At 37.8% G+C, this 21,833-nt stretch overlaps 1 long non-coding RNA gene across 1 annotated transcript in view; it reads right to left on the bottom strand.

Annotated features, from left to right (window-relative positions):
* LOC143684879 (uncharacterized) overlaps positions 1-21,392 on the bottom strand; it is a 47,442-nt gene extending 26,050 nt beyond the window's left edge. The window contains exons 1-2 of the long non-coding RNA XR_013176234.1: positions 21,226-21,392; positions 13,186-13,237 (exon numbers count right to left, since the gene is read on the bottom strand). This is a non-coding gene — a long non-coding RNA (uncharacterized LOC143684879). The remainder of the gene's footprint in view (positions 1-13,185; positions 13,238-21,225) is intronic.
* Between the last annotated feature and the right edge of the window lie 441 nt (positions 21,393-21,833).

Raw genomic sequence — 21,833 nt, 5'->3', positions numbered from 1 at the left:
TATCTTTCCCCATAACTTTGAGCTATCAGTTGAAGATGAAAGGAGGAAATGTCTTATTAGCACAAGACAAGGTGTCTTGCCACTTTCCCCCTATTGTAGGAATAGAATGAAGAGAAAGTGCCAGACTGTAATGGCATATCAGAGGTCAGCCCAGGATTTACAGCCTTGAGGAAAGCTGCCATCTCCCTAGAACCCAGTTTCCCCACCTGAAAATGATGGGTCTGGTCTCTGTCAATTCCAAGTCCTTTCTATTTCTGAAATTCTGCCAGTAGTTCATCAGGCTCAGCTCATTGTGCTAATTAGAGTAAGTAGTCCAATGCAATCTGTCTGGCTAATGATGTTATGTGAGATGGACAGAGAAATCAGGTCATGCAATGGGCTTATTAATGATCCTTAGCATATGCAACCCGCAGCTGTGTACCTGTTTTTCTTACACACAGACCCAGCTCGTGCTTCTCTTTCCATTGCCTGAGCATTGATGGAAATATGAGGACTACACAGAATCCCATAAGCACTGAGTCCTAGTAGGGATGAGATTGGTGTATGGGTTTATGTCCATAATTACCCACTCTATTCTATATGAGCATCTTCTAGAAATCATTCGCCGCATCTTAATTGATATTCTTCAGAGTGAATCCCTGGCCTTCCCCTAGATCTTGTTAGAAATACAGAGTTTCATCCCCATCCCAGAACCACTGTATCAGCATTTGCATTTTAACAAAGTCCCCAGGCAATCCAGAGGTAGGTTAAAGTTTGAAAAACTTAAGAAGCACTGATTCAGGCCATGAGGCAAGCACATTATGGTGGGGAGTAATGCAGATAGAATCCAGGCCCTCACAAAAGAAGCATTCATGTCCTAACCTCCCATCCTACGCCTGTGAACCCATTTGTAAATAGGGCCTTTGGAGATGCTATTATTAGTTCAAATATGGACTTATTCATGAATAGGATCTTCAAAGATCCTATTTAGATGATGTCAAACTGAATCAGGGTGGGCCCTAATCTATATGACCAGAGTGTCCAAAAGAAAAGGCAATTGGTCACAGAAGTAGGAGCCAGATGTCAGCAGAAGCCAGAAGTGAGTGGAGACCAGGGGAAGGCACAGGAGAGAAAGAGACCTCCCCATGTAGGGACGGTGCCAGAACACTGCAGACGCCAGGAAAAATCAAGCCCTGTCAATACCTTGATGTTGGACTTCTTGCCTCCAAAACCAAGAAATGATCAATTCTTGTTCTATACGCCAAGCAGTGTGTGGTATTTGTCACAGCAGGCCTGTCAAACGAGGACAGATAGTAACCTTTCTCAAGGATTTCGGTGGTCTTCCTTCAATTTAACTCCCAATGGAGACAGCACAAGGCACTGAGCTATTAAGTTCAGGTGAGATTCTGCTTCTCTAAGCCTTAGAGTCCTTTCTTTAAAAAATACAGCTAGAGTACATATAAACAGCTGGCCAGGTGCCCCCACACAGGAGAATCCCTGGACGTGGTATCTATAATTCATCTGTCAGCTGAACTTCTCTGAAGCAAAGCCAGAACAGATAAGCATTGCCTCCTATTTATAATGCCAATCTGGGGAGTAGTTCCTAAGAAATAAGTCATTCACCAAAATGGCTTTAGGCTAAAACTACCACTACAAATGCTAACCTATATTCAGAATATAGAGATTTAATGTTAAAACTAAATCAAATATCCAGGCAGGTGGAAATACCTCCACATTCCCTCACCCCAAGTCACTCCAGGGAAACTTAACAATATCATCAAGCAGAATCCCTTGACAGATCATTCAGTTGCATGAAGATTCCTTTTGGTTTGTCTTGAGTCCACTAATTGTTTTAAGAAAGCTGATCTTTTCCTTTGCTCCACTCTTTGTCACTCCCACACAATTACACAACACTTTCCACAGTCCAGGAACTTCAAAGCAAGGAAGCTTGCCAGGGACTGAGGGGTTTCCTAGGATGCAGAACTGTCAGTGCTAAAATAAGGAAAGTCCTAATTAATATTGATCCTAGAAATCAGAAATAGTTGAAACATACAAGATTTTTCTTAGCAGAATTGTATTCCATGCATATCAGAGAGAAAATATAGGACTGCTCCCAGAAGAAAAAAAAAATCTTTCCTTCTGCTATACATTCTAAGAGGAAAGTTTCTGAGACATATATGGTGAAATGGTCTCCTTTTTAGATCTTTGACTATCATATCTTTTCAACTCCATTGCTTCGTAGAGGTTATCTAATCTCTTGGGTCATTATAAGCTATATTTGTATTTATCTTTTCTAAGTTATCCCAGTTCTTATAAAAGCCCTATTAAGCAGACAGGGACCAGGGTGGAATGATGTCAATAAAATAGATGGTCATAATTTTATGGTACAGGACGAGAAGGCAGAACCAAATGGCATCAAAGTAGCAAGCTCTGTGTGATACCACCAGGGTGATATTTCTGGCTGGTCAGAGTTTCTCAGAACTCTAATTTATTATTTAAGTGCTTGAGAAAATGTCAGCTATTTGCCACCAAAAAAGATTTTAAATAGAAGAAAAAAAACTTGTTGCATGCCAGATTTGTCCTGGAGGCTTTAAATACATGAAATAAATTAATCCTTAATACAGGACTCAATCTTCCCAATTTCAAAACTTACTACCCAGCTACACCGATTAAGACAGTATGATACTGGCATAAAAGTAGATATATATACCAAGGGAATAGAATTGAGAGTCAAGAAGTAAATCCACATATCTATGGGAAGTGATTTTCCACATGGATGCCAATCCAATCAGTTTGGAAAGAATACCTTCAACAAATGACACTGGTATAACTGGAAATCCACATGCAAGAAAATGAATGTGGACCCCTATCTCTCACCATTTACAAAAAAACTAATTCAAAATGGAGTAACAGACTAAACATAAGACCTAATTATATAACATGCTTACAAGAAAACACAGGAAAATATCTTCAGAATTTGTAAAAAACAAAGGATTTTTAGATTTTATACCAAAAGCACAAGTAAAAGAAAAAATAGATAAAAATGGACTTCATCAAAATTAAAAACTTATATGTGATCAAAGGATGTCCTTGACACCACTAGGATGGTGTCCTTGTTTGCTAAAACTGCCAGTATGCGACACACCAGAGATGGATTAGCTTTTAAAAGGGGGATTTATTTAGTTAAAAATTTATAGTTCTTCAGAGAAAAGGTAGCTTACTTTCATCTGAGTTTCTTTGTCAATGGAAAGGCACACAGTGCCTTCTGCTGGCTTTCCTTCCTGGCTTCCAGGTTCCAATAGCTTTTCCCAGAGAAATTCCTTTCTGCATCTCCAAACTGAGCTGAATGAGTGCTGAGATGAGGTATACTGAGCTTCTGAGCTCTCTACCAATCTCTCTCTTTTAAGCTTTCAGCTAATTAAATTAAACTTCACTCATCGTGGAAGGTACTCCCCTTAGCTGATCGCAAATGTAACCCACTGTAGATTTATTTGACATACTGTGTCGAGTGGACTTTGACATAAGTCCACAGCAGTAGAATAGGGCATCATGACCTGGCCAAATTGACACCTGCACCTAACTATCACATACCAACCCCTTGTCAATTTGGTAACTATACACATCCCTTTAAATCATACTTAAACTCTAAATAGAAAACAATAACAGATATATTTTTTCACCTAATAATGATCATCTGTCCTGTATACAATGCACTAAATCTTTCCATATATAAAATACATTCCTTTTATCATAATATCACAAAATCTTTAAATCATTTCAGTAACAATACAAATACAATACCAACCTAAAAATAGTACAAAATCTCAACAAAGTCATTTACAGGCATGGTCTCACCTAAAGCAAAATTCTCCTCTGGTTGTGGACCTGTGAATTTAAAGCAAATTCTCTGCTTCCAATATACAAAAAGGGACAGTCATAGGAAAAATGTTCCCATTGCCATAGGGAGAAATTGGGAGGAACACAGGGGTCACTAGACCTGAACAATTCCAAAACCCTGAAAGGCAAATTCCATTCGATTTCAAAGTCTGAGAGTCATTTATCTTCTGGGCTTTAGAAAGTAGAAGTCACACCCTTTCCCAAGACTTATGCAGCCTCCCAGCTCTCTCCATATGCAACCCTGAGGGACACTGGGGAGACCACCTTTTACCCAGATCCACCCTCTCCAAATATCGGGTCTGAACCTGGGCTCTCTGTCAACTCCCAGGGCACATGCTCAACTCTTCCAGAACAAGGGAGTGGCAGCCAGGCTCTCCCCAGCCCCCAAGGAATGTGCTCTACCCTCTCCAAGGGCTGGGGCACACCTTTCCAGAGCATTGAGGTGGAAGGCCCACCCTCTGCCTTTGGGGCAAACTCACCCTCTCCAAGTACTTGGGTGGGTCCACTCTCCTGGCCTGAGATGTTTTGGTTTCCGACCTTAGCTTCCATGGTTCTGCCTCCAAAGTTATTTTTCCTTCAATTTGTCCCTTTTCTGTCTCTTTTAGTCCAGATTGGTAATGGTTCCATTTATACTGATCCCACAGCACTCTTGTTGATTTTCTATGTGGTATGCTGGGATAATGTCCATCAGACAAAAGGACCTTCCACAAATACTTTCTAGATAACTCCATCTCAAATGCTCACTTGTCTTGTAATGGCTGATTGCTTCCATGTTTGATTAAATCCTCATATGAGGCACTATTCTCTGGGCTCTCCCTTTCTGGAAGCCCAGAATTTTCCAGACCATCAATTTCTGGTTTCTTTATATGTAAGAGTTCAGTTTTCAATTCATCTCTTTCCTGTAACATTACACTATAAGTTTCAAGAAGCAGCCAGAGTGCATCCTCTACACTTAGTTTGGAAATTTTCTCTGCTAAATGTCCAAGTTCAATACTCTCAAATTCTGTCCTCCATCCACAAAGAATGCCTTCCCTCCAGTTCTCAATGACATGTTCATCATTTTTGTCCAAAGCCCCATCAGAAGTTTCCCTAGAGTCCATATTTTACCAAGAGTCTCTTCAAAGCAATTCAGGCCTTCTCTATTAAAATCCTCACAACTCTTCCAAAATCTTCCCCTTGTCCGTTGAAAAAAAAACATTCCAACATGTTTGGTATCTCCAAACTACAGCAGCACCCGTTTCTTCAGACCAAAATCTATTCTAGTTTGCTAAAGCTGCCAGAATGCAACATGCCAGAGATTGATCAGCTTTTTTTTGGGGGGGGGGGAGAGGACGGGGTGGGGCATGTTCCCAGAATCGAACCCAGGTTCCCCATATGTGGATTAGCTTTTAATAAGGGGATTTATTTAGTTACAAATTTATAGTTCTTCAGAGGAAAGGTATCTAACTTTCATCTGAGTCTCTTTGTCAATGGGAAGGCAGATGGCAGCGTCTGCTGGCCTTCTCTCCTGGCTTCTGGGTTCCAGTGGCTTTTCCCAGGACAATTCCTTCCTGCATCTCTAAACATCTGAGCTGAGCTGCGAGTGCTGAGATGAGTATGCTGAGCAGCTGAGCTCGCTATCAACCTTTCTCTTTTAAGTCTCCCACTAATTAAATTAAACCTCACTCATTGTGAAAGGCACTCCCTTTAGCTAACTGCAAATCTAATCAGCCATGGATAAATTTTGCATATTGATGACTTTAGGCCATAGCAACAGAACAATGGGGCATCATCATCTGACCAAGTTGATACCTGAACCTAACTATCACAAATGTCTATTTAAAAAACTGAAAATAGGGCAGGCAATGGTGGCTCAATGGCAGCATTCTCGCCTGCCATGCCAGAGACCCAGGTTTATTTCCCAGTGCCTACCCATGTAGAAAAACAACAGCAGAAAAAAAACTGAAAATAGCAAGTGTTAGAGGATGTGGAGCTATAGGAATCCTCCAACATTGTTGGCTGCAATAAAAAATGGTACAGTCACTATGGAAAAACAGTTGGGCAGTTCCTCAGAAAAGTAAATATAGAATTACCATGTGACCCAGCAATTCCACTCCTAAGTACATACCTAAAAATATTGAAAGCCAAGACTCACACAGACATGTGTATACCAATATTCATCATGGCATTATTTCCAATAGCCAAAAGGTGGAAGGAACCCAGCTGTCTGTCACCAGATGAATTGATAAACAGTATGTGGTACATCCATGCAATGGAATATTATTCAGCTGTAAAAAAGAAGTGAAGTTCTGGTACATGCCCAACTTGGATGGAATTTGAAGACATCATGTTGAGTGAAATAAGTCAGACACAAAAGGAACAATACTGTTTGATTTATTTTATATAAAATATGGAATAAGCAAATTCACAGACACAGAAAGCCGAATACTGGTTACTAGGGGGTGGGAGGGGGCAATGGGGAATTATTGCTAAATGAAGATGAGTTTTGGTTTGAGATGATGAAAATAGTCTGGAAATAGATAGTAGTGTAATATACGCAGTATTGTCAATGTATTTAATGTCAAAGACTGGTCTATTTAAAATGGTAAACATAATTTTTATGTTGTATATATTTTATCACAATTAAGAATTAATTATTTAAAAAATCTTACAAATCTATGTTTATTCCCATTTATGACATGAGGAATTAAAAATCCAAAAAGATAAGTGAATGGGTTCAAGTTCTACAGCAAATATTTGAAACTTTTTGGTCAATGCTTACTTTCCCAATCTTGTATAAATAAGAGCTGTCTTACTTTTGTATATCCAAGAAGGCGCCCAATAAAACAGTGGTCAACTCAGTGGAAGACAATAGATAAAATTTAAAGAGTTAAATTTCCTGTCTCCCTTCTCTCCTCCAGGCCCAAGGAATGATGCAGAAGCATAGTACACACTTTCTCACATGGACTATGGGCAAATGTAACAGCTGTGATAGTAACAACCACAAAGTACCATAAACTGGATGACATGAAACAACAAAAGTTAATGTCTCATCATCTGGAAACTAATAGTCCAAAATCAAGATGTCAGCAGGGTCATGAGTCATTGGACACTGGTAGGGGAGAATCTTTCCTTGTCTCTTCTGGCTTTCTGGTGTTTTCTGGAAATCCTTAGTGTTCATTGGCTTGCATAATTCCAGTCTCTACCTCCATCTTCAAATGGTGCTCTCAGCAGAGTCTGCCTGTCTGTCTGTGTCAAATTCTCCCTTCTTTATGAGAACACTGGTCATACTAGATTAGGGACCATCCTAATCCAGTCTGGCCTCACCTTAGCTATATGCACCCTATTTCCAAATAGTCACATTCATGACACTGGTAGTGGTACCTGAATATGACTTCTTTTGGGGGGCACAATTCAACCCATAAGAGACCTTGAATTGTCCCCATCAGAGAACCCGACAGAGAACTTCAGTGGTAGCAGCTTTTGCTTCTTCCAAATTCCTGCCGGGACTGCCAAATGCCAGGAGAAGCTGTTGAGGAGACCCTAGCCCCAAAAAAGTACCTCCCAATTACCCTCCATATGTTCCCTGACAACCCTACATGTGGAACCCTAAATCCCACTCAAGCTGCTCAATTTGGAAAACTTTAATTAGAAACTTTACCTTAATTAGAAACTTTCTTTAACTAGAATCTCAGGTTTTGGTTCTTTGAAGTGTATTGGTGATCATTTTCCCAGAAATCCCTAAACACCCTGGCCTATTTGGCTTTGCTGCTTCCCTAGCCTGGCCTCATTAAGCCCAGATAATGTCTACAGCTGTATTTATTTTCTGCCTAATACTTCAAATGACTTAGGAGTTGCCTTCAGATGTGTTCTATAACCAAAATGTACTGAATTAAAAAATGACTTATTGCCATGCATATTACATAAATTACCACAAGGTAGAATTCAATTTCCTACATGCATCCTGTTGTATTTGTTTGATATCAGGAAAGCCATTTCCCTCTTTTTCTAATAGTTTACTGGTCAGAATGTGTTCTAAGATAGTGTCCATATAGGTTTTGGAGAAGTCTTGTTCCTGGCATCCAGCAGGTGAAATCTGATCTTTAAGACTTGCTTTTCAAGTAGCCATAGACAGCTGGATTCTTAAAAAATCATGTAATTTGTGGCATTATCATTAGGAGCGGATTTAAATCCAAACATAAATGTAGGTGCACTTTTGGAAAAATATTGGAAGGAAATGGTATATTCCCTCAGTTTGCTAAATCTTTGGGCTTCCAGATACCCTTATGCCCTGAAAGTGGATCAAGAATTGACTTTACACAGTATATTTCAATCATTAAAAAAAAAAAAAAAAAAATCCCCTTCTCTAAAACAGAATTTCAAAGTCAGGGTCAGATTTTCCTATTTATGCTTCATAGTTACATTTTTTTTTATGAAACTTGATTCCTTAGCACAGGGACATAAACTGTTGAGGCAGAAAGACACTTCTTAAGTAAAATGGCAAAAGATAGCATGAATCAAAATCGCCTTGAATGTTTGTGCTCTTTCATCATGGCACATTCAAAAAGCGTTTTTCTTCATAGATTATATTTAAGGTTGTCAGCTGAGGGCTTCTAGTAATACTAGATATTATTGAGTTTTCCAAGGAAACAATAACTTCAGCGGTTCTCAAATTTATATCCTTTGGCTCAGCTCTATCTGAGCTGCAAAAAGTACTTATATGTATGAACAGTGGCTCATAAAATCAGACATTCTTCTGGAAAGATCAGGTTAGAACATGTAGCTTATCTCCACAATCAGTGAAAGTCCATTCTTGGTGTCATATTTATAGCCCTCTATCCCTCAATGGAATATACTTCTTAGGCACAATGTCAGAGTCCTCCTCTCTGCCCCATAGTCTTTTAGGCTTGCTCAGAAAGCACTTCTATAGATAAACATACTTTTCTTCATCCCATATCTACTTACATCATCCTAACCCTTTCATATAAGAAAATGAGATTTCTCTCTTTTTATGTATGTCTTTCTGGTCCCTAAGCAGCTGTAAAGCCCTTCTCCTGCCCCTGATTAGTTGTCACAAGCCAACATTTTATTTTTTCTCCTCTTAATCCTCAGCATGTAATATGCTCTCTGGTAATTTCTCATACTCATTAAAAATTTTCTAACTATCTTTCATTCTAAAATTCACACTATTATAAAATTGAAAACGGCACTACAAAAAAGGTGCACTCCTAATTGCTAAGATGGTCAGATGATAGTAAGGTAATAAGGCCTCACAGTGAATCCAGCATGTGGAGACTTTATGCTGCCTTAATGTGGTGTGAGAACCCCATAGGGTCCCAAAGCCTGGGCTCCACCCCAAAACCATCACATGCCAGATGGAGGGCCTTGGACAAGGCACTTAACCTAAGTCTCAGTTTACTGGGCTTTTCAATCCATGGAATGATATGTGTGATAGATGCAAAAGTCAGTTAGTTATACATATATGAGGTTACATAAATCACATACACTTTAAAGATATTAATATGTATGCAGTTTTTACATGTATATCAGATATACCATTCCATAACTTTTTAAATATTATCATTCCATTACCAAGGAAAAAAGGCTGCAAATAAATGGGAATCTATAAAATCTAAGACAAATGTTGTATTTAGTCAGGTTTCTAAATTTGACTTTAAAATGATATTGATGTGAAACATCTCACTTGAAAAATCACTGGTAATCACAAAACAGCATCCAAAAGAGATGAGCTTAAAGCTTTCAATTTTTATAAGTTCTAGCTTCCTTTTAGTGAAAATCCTTACAAATATAATGTGCATTCTCTGATCTAAATTCCAAACCAACCCATGTAATTAAGATGTAAACTTATATTTTTACACAAGTGTTTGCAAGTCTAGAGATGGATTCCAATTATTGATGCTTTGAAATTAATACCTGGAAGGACAGAAACATTTCTCAAATTGTAACAGTGCTTTCTAAAGTCAAATGCTTTACCTAGGGATGATAACTAGCAAGTGTCAGATTCAGTTTCCATGCTTTCCTTCACCTAGATCTGCATGGCTTCCTCTGGGTGCATGACATTTAAAATTACTTCCCCTCCTCTTAAATAGTCCAATGAAAAAATACAAGCATAATCAGATAGGCGATATTTAACAATTACTTCTCACTTTAGCTTGTGTGTTTGCAATAAATTAATAATATTGAGTAAATTCATTGTTTTTACAAAATCTGAGAAACTGTAAACACAGATAAGAATTTCACTCTGACTTTTGCATAAATCATCTGTAAATACAGCACTCAAGAAATCAAAATGTCCAACCTTTAAGGGAAGTACAGTCATCCGGAATAAAATGCTTCCCTCACTATCAAGGCAACCATTCATTCACAGAAGTTTATGATACAGTCAGGTCAACTTCACAATTGTTCTTTAGACCTGAAAATGTGGTGGAAAAAAGCAGCGACACATCTTTATAGTTTCAGTGTTTCATGGGTGGATGTATGGCTTCCTAGCTTAGAGCCAGGGCTCTCCAACCAGGTAGATTTAGGTTCAAATTCTAGCTCTGCCACTGTTTTAGTTTCCTGGCTGAGAAAAGCAAATGCTATGGGTTGGCTTAAAAATAAGAATATTTTAGCTCTTGGTTTCAGAGGCTAAAAGTCTAGCTTCCTCCTGGGGTCAGTACCTTCTGGCTGGCCAGAAATTTCTTTGGTTCTTTGGCTTTTCTGGTTCATGGCAATTCACAGGGTGGTATCTTGTCCTTTCTCTTATAGGTTCCATTGACTTCACTCTCCTGGGTCTTTTTGTCACATCAAATTTTCACTCAGCTTATAAAGGACTCCAGCAATCTGGATTAAAGCCCAATCTGATTCAGTTGGGCCACACTTTAATTGAAGTAACTCCTTGAAGAGCTCTTACTTGCAGTGGATCCACATGCATGGTCTTGGAGACTAAGACCTTGAATGTGTCCAAATCGGGGTGCATGATTCAATCTACCACAGCCATTTATTGTGTGAATTTAAATAAATTTCCTAATTTTTGAATCACAGTTTCCCAAATTGTGAAATAAATATAAGATAAAATACAAGAAAATCAGTCATCAGGTTGTTATAAGGATTAAATAAGATATTTCAGGTAAAATGCCCAGAAAGCTATTTAAAAACTTCAATACACATAAGTTATTACCAAATTACCTGTGTCTCATGTTAATAGATGTAACAAGTCCTAGGACAATGCTCTATAATGACTTAGGTTTTGGCCTCTTCCCCATCTGGCTTTCCCCCACTCCTACTGTAGACGTTTCCCACCTACATGGAGGTTAGCTCCTCAGCTCCCTCCTAAAGGGTCTCTTAGACACTGTTTCCACACAATTGTTCCAGACAGGAGCAATGCCACACCCTCCACAGCCTCTGCTTTCCTGGAAAGCATTCACACATGCACTAAGAACAAAAGTTTAATTTTTGACATGTTAATTATTACAAAACAGAAGCTTCTCTCAAGCAGCCAATCAGATCAAAACACAAAATCCTCCCAAGCCACTGCCATCACTGCCCCACTTCCATAGCCTACACAGGGCATGGGATCTCCTAACCCTTGGCCTCCATGACCAACACCATCAGCCCAAATGATGCTTCCATTACCCAATGGGAAATAGACTGAGGGCAGGGCCATTGAAAGTCCCTTGAGACCTCAGGAATTGTGACTTTTGAAGACCTCCACCATAAGTAGCATACATATTATTAATGTGTTCCCATCTCCCACATTAATTGTAATTTATAGAGTTATATGAGTTGAGTTACAGTTGATTAGTAAACTCACTATTGCATTTTATAGATACTTAAACATTTATTAATTTTGTTTCTGGGATCACTTTTCAGATCTTTGGGGCATTTTTCCAAAGTATTTTGCATTCTCTTAGGCCTTTGAAAGACCACATGTCTACTGTGCCTTTGCTTAGTACTAAAAAAGGGCCTCTTTGCAAAGAAATAAGGAGTATTTGCCAGAATATAAACCAACCTTCTGCTTCATTCATCAAGAAAGTTTGGCTGCTGGAAAAATATCACCCAAATGAAGCTGTCTTTAGTGAGCACCAGCTCTTTATTGCATTATAGACTGGTAAGAGGCAGCCCTTGGTGCCGAAGCAAATAGACAGACTACACTGTAAGCATCATTGCCTTAGATAAGGCAGCATTCCTGACAGATTCAACTCAGAGAGATTGATGCTTCAACTCAGAGATGAAGCAACTCTGATGCTTCATATATAGAGATGCCCTCCCTCTCACATGCAGAAGAGCCTGAGGAATTTTTAAGGAACATTGAGAGGAAAATAAGAGCATAAGAACATAAAAACATTAAAGAATATAAGATGTTGGCCCTAACATACCTCAGAGGCTGAACCAATGCTGGCAATCACTTGCCTCCAGAATTCTTATGAGACAAATAAACCACCTAGAATTGCATTTTTCTGTTATTTATGTCAATCCCAACTGACATATGATGATAAAACTCAATTGTTCCATGGAACCACTCCCCCAAAATGATGCTACCCTGATTTTTCTCTCTGCATGATAATTTCTCATTAGAACTTTCCTTGTTCCTACTAAACATGTAGTCACCTTCTCTCATTTTATTTATGCTACCTTGGTTAATCATGGCATTTGTGCTAAACCAAGAAGATTTTAAGAGATTTTTAAAGCATCTACATAGTATTAACAATGGTAAGCACTATCTTGTTTCATAAATACTGTACTGGAAATCCAGTTCATAATGCCTGCCTCCCTCACCTTATCATGTGCCACTCTGCTTCTTGCTCTGCATATCTCCCTCACACAGGACTTTTGGAATTCTCTGAATCTACTATGTTTTCCTAGGCTGTTTATATACAGTTTCCCCTGCCCTGATACACTCTTACTTCTGCTCCTTATCTTTCTAATCCCCTTTTTTACTTTAGGTTTTAGTTTGATCATATCTTGCTTCTAGCTTTGATAGCTCTTTAGAACATTCCCAAAAGTCATTGAATTTCTGCATTTATACTGTTTATCACACTAATAATTACTGGTTACTTTTCTATCTTATTCAACAAATTACACAACTCTACCTATGACCAAGGTGGAAAACCATGATTATGTCTATCTTGTTAACTGACTTAGTGACCCTTAAGTTAATCATGTGGCTAATACAAGGTGGGCATTCAATTAATGGTAAATAGAGGGATGGATACATGAACAAATGGTTTAAGTTTCACAGCCTCTGACTGTAACCTTCAAAATGGCACACAGATTTTTTCTATTCTGTTCCACTCTTCAGAGATGATATCCCAGAAACCCACACAGTACCTTGGATCAGGTCCATCTCTCTGAAAACATTGCTTGAACTGTATGGAGCCACCTGGAAAGAAACCATCTTTGAGGCAAAAAATGTTTTAATGGGCATTGACAAACTAAGGATCAATGGTTCTGAGCAATGTCTGAAGGTATTCAGAACATAAATGAAAGTAATTACAAACTTTCTTTTCATTTTTCTCACATATTTTTTTGATGGTCAAGAGTTATCTATGAACCCAATGACCATCTCACTATGGACTTGTTACAAATAACCAGAAGAGAGTATTCTCTATTTTAATCAAAATTCTTTGGGGCAGTGTGATGGTGGATCAGTGGCAGAATTTTTGCCTGCCATGCCAGAGATCTGGGTTCTATTTCCCGTGCTTGCCCATGTAAAAAAAAAAAAATTCTTTCAAATCAGTGGAGGACTTGAAAACACATATGACAGATGTCAGGTGGGGAACTAGGGACGATTTGGACCACTGGCATGGACATCCTTGTGTCAACAATAGGGGTACATCATTATTTGACTTTGGTACATCTCTTAATCCCTCAGCCTTCAGGATTCTCATGCCCTCATCTATAAATGAGTTGTATGTGTTTATTTATGGCAAGTATTAAGGAGATGAATTTTTTTTTAATTTCTAAGATTCTTTCCTAGTCTATATTCAACAGTATGTTACTCCTATGAATGGGGTCAGATTGAGTCATTGAAAGTGAACTGCCTGAAGCAATATTCTTTTGTATTTCTGTTGTTTTATTCTTTGCCCTAAATAAAGAAAGTAATGGCCTAAAATGTGACAAAGAAAATACTTAAGGACAGTACAAAAATTTTCCCAGGTGTACAAGTACAGATATCTTAAATTAGAGTACTTTTCAAAATAATTTCTTTAGGAATATATGCTTGTGATCTCCAACTACCTTCTCTAAGCATCTTTATCCTATTCAATTTTGAGTTTGCTTTCTTAGAAGAGATTTTAAGTCAAAACTTTGGTTGAACAAACATTACAAATACTGTTGCTACCAGTAAAAAGATATTAAAATTAAAAATAAATACTGCATATTAAACAATATTGTATATAGTCCATGCATGGCGATTCAAATTTGAAAATTAAAATGTTTGAAGGCTTTCTTTGCATGATTAAGAAGAGGCAAGCAATGGAAAGTATTATGTAATACCCAACCTCGTCTCATGAAGGTATTTTCTCATAATTATTTTCCAACAAAATTAACTAATTCCCAGGCCAGTGTATTAAGAAATAATGATATTCTCACCATGATACTTTCCAGCTAGAATAACACTTTTCATATGTGGCTTTGCCTTTCGAGAGATAATTCACTGGCTGGAAGATTTTTCACTTTATAATAATTAAAATTATTTTTTCAATTTCAACACAAAGAATCAATGGCATTTTCATTAAATTTAATATTGCAAAGAAAAGGGGAAAAATTCCTTTATTACTAGATCCTAGCAGAACAAACTATAAGATTTTCCTGAGTGTTCTCAGCACCTCATGGTCAACTTAAGAAGCATAATAAGGGACTTGGTATCAATCTCCCCATAATAGAGCCTGGTTAGGCTGGTGGAGGCAAACCCATCAGATAAGACTTTAAAATGTATCTATAACAACACAGGGCACTTTTTCAAAATAAGCTCAAAGTAGGGAAAAACTTACAGTTTAATTTCACATCTGAGTCAGTGAAGGAAATTTGATGAAATGATAATAAATAATATCTACTTTATGTTACCTGTGCAATCAACATATCATGCACTTCAAATTAGTCATAAAAGTCATTTTAACCATGTGGACACTGATTCTCTGGCTGCTTAGAAATTATCAGTTAAGTGTAATTGAGAAAAGTTGAATTCCAACCTCTCTAGTCTTCTAAATATTCTACTAGTTTGCTAATGTACCTCCCCAATGATTAGATGAAGAGACCAAACACAAACCCATATACAAAGGGCAGGAAAACTTCACAAAGACTGGGCAGAACCAAACAAACACCAGGTGCATGCAGGGTATGGAAATAGATAGGCAACATGTAAGGGACATCTGGGCCAAATTGTTGTAAAGAGGCATGAGATGTCTACTCTGGATCTTCAAAGTTGAGTGGTCAGAAACATCCAACCCATGCATCAAGTCTTAAAAGACAAAAATATCCAGCCCCTGCTGTCATTTTCTGCTGAACATACAACCAGGAGGTATGAACTCTCCAGGAGTTAGGTTAAAGAGAAGGAGAAAAGAACTAGAAGTCCTCAACACTAATCAGTTATTGAAACAGGTTTTACAATTGGTGAGCTCTTCATCTTTCAAGTGAGGAAGTCTTGTCTTCCCTGAAGTCTGGAGCAATTACTAACTGAATGGTCATGATTCTGTTCTAGGAGATATATAAGGTTTCACATTAAAAAGACCATTTTTCACATTCTTTTATCAGAACCCCTACTAGATTACTCTCTTCAACATTAAAAGAGAGAAGATTGAAACATGGAATGCTTTGAGGTCAGAAGAGCCAGCAGTGAACAGCTAGGTAAGAAAGATTATTCCTGGCTCAGATCCCTTGAAACAAGAACACTTTTACATGATTTCTTTTTAAACTAAAAATAATCCTTCTTTTTTCTCACTCTCCTTGCCACAAAAGCAATAAATATTCATTAAATAAAAATTGTAAAGCATGGAGAACCAAAAAGAATGACAGAAATCAAAAGCTATATTTGTACCACTCAGATATACTCGTAGTTGTACCTTATTTTTTTTCATGGATCTTTAATTCTAAAAGGTGTCAGGAAGTGTGGTGGGGGGGGTTATGCGTGTGTGTGTGATCAAAAGAATAATGAGGAAGGGGAGTCATCTCTGGAATAAAAATGGTTATGGGGCTTGTGGAGAAATACAGCTAATGATGAATACTTGGCAGCAGTAGTATCTTACAGACCTCTAAAATAGCCCTGTAAATTGTGTTAAATTATATATTGTTGGCTGTCTTAAGGTATGACAGTCTCCATTTTTTCCCTTCCTTCAGTAAAATCATCTCCCTGCAGTGCCCTCTTTTAGTGACATTTTAGGTGGAAAGGGAAAGGGGAACTATACTCAAGTTTTCAGTTGAATTTAAATCATAGAAATAAAGTTACTGAGTAAGATGGAAATTTCAGTAGAAAAGTCAAAGTGACAGGGAAAACTGCAATGCCCAAAAGCATCCAAAGCAGTTTTGCAGAAAGACCCTGGGATCCTTACTCTACAAGAGAATTATCTCAAGTCTCAAGACAGGTTTCTGAAAATACAAATGGATCGAAGATTCCAAAATGCTGTAGGACTTAGCAGTGTAAAAATTGCTGAGAAATCTAAAGCAGTGCTATGTCATGTATGGCAATCCCATTCTATCAAATACATTCCAGTAACCAACAATATCTTACAATACTTTAAATGTTCAATCAGTTTCAAAGAAATGCCCACCTGAACTTGAATCTGGGCTGAGACAAATGGAGAGTTATTACTCTTCTCTGAATCTCATACTCATGCAGTATACTCTCAAGAGTATTACCATACTCATGCAGTTGTTTGTGATAAGACATAAGATCAGTGCATAAGGGGACTAGCTCTGTCTTACCATATGGTTGGCTACTCACAAATGTACATTTCCCATCCCTCACATTGGTAACTCCTGTGTTGGGCTTTTCTAATTACCATTTTGCTCTCACTAGTCAGTGCTTTTATATTTGTCATTCCTCATATTGAAATCTCCTGGTGTGAATTTGCTGGTTTAATATCTCACTTCCTGTGGCTCAGATGTCCAGTAACTTTTAAGGTGATAATAACTTACTTTAATATGTTTATCTGTAAATCTGTGCCAATGAAAGATGGCCTAAGCAGAACTTCAGAACTTGCAAGACCACATTTGGACTATCATTCTACTGGCTTCTATTTCCACACTTTGAAGATATCCAGATCAGCAGGATCAATTTAAGAGGAAATGAAATGGCAAAAGGAATATCCCTATACATGTTAAAGAGTTGCAGGAATGTACTTTGAATTGTATTGCTTTTTTGAATATATGTTGTTTTTCACAAAAAAAAGAAAAGGAAAAGTATAATAGAGAAGATAGCATTTAACAAATGAGTATGACTGCTGAATCAATATATTGATATTTCTTTTGGTCTCCAGTGATTTGGGGGAGCTAGAAAAAAAAAAAATGAAAAATCATGGAACTGTAACCAATACCAAAACTTAAAATCTGTTTTATGACTACTTGCTAAAATGTACTTGGAAATTTATTGCTTTTTTGTGTATATGTTATATTTCACAATAAAAACAAAGTTAAAAAAAAAAAAAAGTATTGGCAAAGTCCCTTGAGAGACTAGGGAAAAAATATGAAACTATTAAATTTTCCCACATGGGAAATCCCTAAAAGGTTCTCAACATTAGGGACTCCCCAGGTAATAGGCGAAGACCTTGATCTTGAGGCTTGCTCTTATGAAACTTATTTCTGTAGTGGAAACGTTATGCTTAACTATATGCCTAAGAGTTACTTCCAGAAAACCTCTTTTGTTGCTCCGATGTAGCCTCTCTCTCTAAGTCTATCTCTGCAAGGAAAATTATTACCTTCCCCCTATGGCATATGACATTCGGGGGGTGAAAATCTCCTTGACAACAGGGACACGACTCCTAGGAATCAGCCTGGCCCTGGCACCATGAGATCAATAATGCTTTCCTGACCAAAAAGGAGAAAAGGAATGTAACAAAATGAGTTATCAGTGGCTAAGAGAGACCAAATAGAGTTGAGAGGCTATTCTGGAGCCTATTCTTATGCAAGCTTCAGCTAGGTCATGCTAATTGCCAAACACCAGCCAACATCATTCCTGTCAACCCTAAAAAGCACCCAGTATTCTATCTGGGCTTCTACAAAAGTTTCATGCACTGAATTTACTTTCCAGAAACCTATAACCTCCAGGCGGTTCATAAGCCAGTTAAGTCCTGAAACTCAGAGGGACCAACCTCTCCAAGAACATCAACTAATCCCATCCCCCGTCCTATATTGTCAATACCCCCTTTCAACATGAAATAATTAGAATAAGCATCACCTTAATATCCCTAAAGATTGAGAGAAGGATCAAAGTAGAATAAGTAGGTATAACAAAGAAGATAGGATCTAACAAATGAGTATGACTGCTAATAGTCTCCAGTGTCTTGGAGCAGTTCGAAGGAAGAACTTGAAATTGTAGAACTGCAACCCATACCAAACTTTGAAAACTGTTCTATAATTACTTGTTTCAATGTACTTTGAAATTTATTACTGTTTTGTATATATGTTATATTTAACAATAAAAAACGTTTTTAAAAAAAGTTGCAGGAATTGTGTTGGGTAGCAAAGAAGAAAGAAAAGAGACTATATTGTCACTATCTTCAAAGGCTAAAATTAGTATTTATTAATCAGTATTTTTTCATAGAGACAGAGGTTTCTTTGTTCCAGGGAAATGTATCATTGATTCATGTAATAACTTTAGAAGCCATTCCTTAGTCAAGAGCTTAAGAGAACTACAACTGTAGTTCCCTTGATTCCAAGAACTCTGGGAACCAAAGAGATATATAGGGCATCAAGAGACAATGACTAAGAACATCTTAGCAATATCTAAGAATTCATGATGTTGACACCATTCTAACCTGTGGTATAACAAAAACTAAACTAATTTAATAGGCCTAGCCATCAGTCTTGGGGCTTGCCCCTATGAAATTTCTCCTGCAAAGGAGAAGCTAAGCCTAGCTATAATTATGCTTGAGTCACCCCAGAGAACCTCTTTTGTAGCTCAGAGGTGGCTTCTTTCTCTCTAAGCCAACATAGCAGGTGAACTCACTGCTCTCCCCACTACATTGGACATGACTCCCAGGGGTGTAACTCTTACTGGCAACATAAGACATGGCTCCTTGAAATGAGCTGGAACCCAGCATCGTGAGATTGAGAAAGCTTTCTTGACCAAAAGGGAGAAGAGAGAAATAGGACAAAATAAATTTTCAGTGGCTGAGAGATTTCAAACAGAGTCGAGAGGTTATTTGGAGATTATTCTTATGCAACATATAAATACCCTTTTTTAGTTTCTGGTGTATTAGACTGGCTAGTGGGAAGTATCTGAAAATGTTGAACTCTATTCCAGTATTAGAATCAAGTTGAACTTGATTCTTGAAGATGACTGTGTAACTATACAACTCTTACAATGTGACTGTATGATTGTGAAAACCTTGTGGCTGACATTCCCTTTATCCAGGGTACAGACATATGAGTACAAACATAATGACAATAAATAAATAAATAATATGGGGATAAGAGGTAAAAAAACAAATGGATTGCAATAATAGTAGTCAGTGAGAGGGAAGGGTAAGGAGTATGGTATGTATGGGTTTTTTCTTTTCTCTTTTTACTTCTTTTTTCTGGAGTGGCTGATGTTCTAAAAATGACCATGGTCATGAAAACACAACTATATGATGATAGTGTGGGTCACTGATTGTACATTTTGGATGGACTGTGTGGTGCATGTAGATATTTCAATAAAATTTTTTTAAAAAAGAAAAGAAAACTAGAGCTATTACCTGACTCCATATCAGGAATGTGTCATGACAGAAAGAACAGTAATATAAAGTAAATCTTGCATTGATTTTGATCCAAATTATTCCTGAATCATTTTTATTTGGCCTTCAAGTGATTAAGGCAAACTGAGACAAAAATAAAATCTCTTAAGTAGTGGAAACAGCAATCTTAGCTTGATCTATATTATCTTGAGTACAAGAACTAGGACCAAGTGTAAGATTCAAGAGAACTTATTTATGTTCAGAGCCAAAAGGAGCCATTGAAGTTGAAAGAAAAGACTAAGCTATAAGAGTAGGTAGTGAATTCATCACTGGATGTATTGAGACCAAGCCACTGTGATGGCTTGGCAGGGATATACTAGAGAAGACAGTGACTGAAAGGGCCTTAGGCTAAATAACATTGAGGTTTGCTTTTAAGTCTAAAATGTTATAGAATTAGAAAGACATTAATACAAAAGGAGTAACCACAATGGAGGAAATTGCAAGGTAGAAAGGGAGGACTATAGAATTTTAGATCAACAGTGAGGGATCTTTGATCTCAAAAGTTATAGCATTTGTCAACCACACTGCAACAGTAAACACAATTTTTTGGTAACTTTATCTACTACTTCTATCCCCACTATCATTAGGTTACTATATATCAGAAAACTGTCCTTGGAATCTAAGGTTCAGTAGAGTTTGACTCCCCAGATTACTAGGTCTAGGAAGTTTGGGTTGGAAGGAGAGACTCTGAAAGACGTTAGTCCAGGCTTCCAAGATTTGCATCTACTTGAGAAAAATTCATTGCAGATAATAAGATTATTCCCAGATTTTTCCCTGGGTTACTATTACCACAGAGTAAGGAACAATAGGGTGTACTGAAAGAAGATGTACGGAAGCCATTAAAAAGGATAGACTATTCAGTTATCAATGGAAAATATGAATGAATAGTAATTTACCTCTCTTCTAATGAGCAATGTATGATCCTTTCACTCTCTGTCAAGGCTGTTCATTTCTGGATAACCCTTCAACCTGCATCCTCAACAATTCTTACAACACCTACCAGTCTCATTCAGGGAAAATAAAACAAGGTTTTCCCTTTGTACCCAGTTAAAACACTGTTTTGTTTTTTAGTTATCAGTAGCTCAACTGATTTTAACTCCCGCTCGTCTCATAGACTGAGGAAGGTAGACGTGTCCTAGGATCCTGATTAAACTGGGATGATCATTGGAATGCCGTCATACCTAGATGAATTTAGACACCCCTGACACTCAGTTCCAGCTATAGCTTGCCCACTTCCAAATTAATTTCCTCTGCTTTTCATGAGAATTTTGATAACCCCCAAATGCCAGAGGCAGATGTAGGATGCTGCCGGAAGGAGGAATCCAAAACAGTAGCAGTACAACTTCCTTTCTGCACATAGGGGTTCATAGAAGAGTCACCATCTGAGTTCTACCCTGGTAGAGCAATCAGCTGTGATGAAGAAAAGGCCATTTGTTACCTTTTGCAGTTTTTGCATAACTCCATTTGCTTAGGAAATGTGGCATGTGTCCAGTTCTTTTTTTCCTTTTTCCATACAGCACAACGAGTATATCATTCCATTAGCACAAAGCTTAAAGCTGATTTCCCTATCATCATTCGTTTAAGGCTTAATAGTGTTTACCAAAGCTTTTACAGAGTTCTTTGTGACATGCTGCAGAAGCCAGCCTAGCAACTGTAGCTAACAGGCTCAGGGCAGAACCATTCCAATGCAAAACCATTGGCTTGCCACATCTCAAGGCATTTGGCTAGTGTGCTCTGAAAAATAAAAAGGTTCTAACAAAGGAAATAAACTGTTAGGGCACAAGGCAGACAAAGGAAATAGCATGGACTTATTGAGAAACATTACGGTTTTTAGCAGCCTGGGGTGGGGAGACAAAAGAAGGGGAAGGAAGGTGATGTAGCCCACTTATCAGACCATATCAGTGGGCGTTGATGGCAGCACAGGACATCAACACTTTATAATTGCTGCCTACGAGGCATTCTCTGGCTCCTCATTTGGTATGATTCAGAAAAGTTGTCAGAGCAGATGGTGAGTGCAGTTATACATGGCCTAGTATATACATGGCT

The sequence above is a fragment of the Tamandua tetradactyla genome, chromosome 1, assembly GCF_023851605.1.
Source record: "Tamandua tetradactyla isolate mTamTet1 chromosome 1, mTamTet1.pri, whole genome shotgun sequence".
Classification (NCBI taxonomy): domain Eukaryota; kingdom Metazoa; phylum Chordata; class Mammalia; order Pilosa; family Myrmecophagidae; genus Tamandua; species Tamandua tetradactyla.
This window is presented reverse-complemented; position numbering and strand designations above follow the sequence as displayed.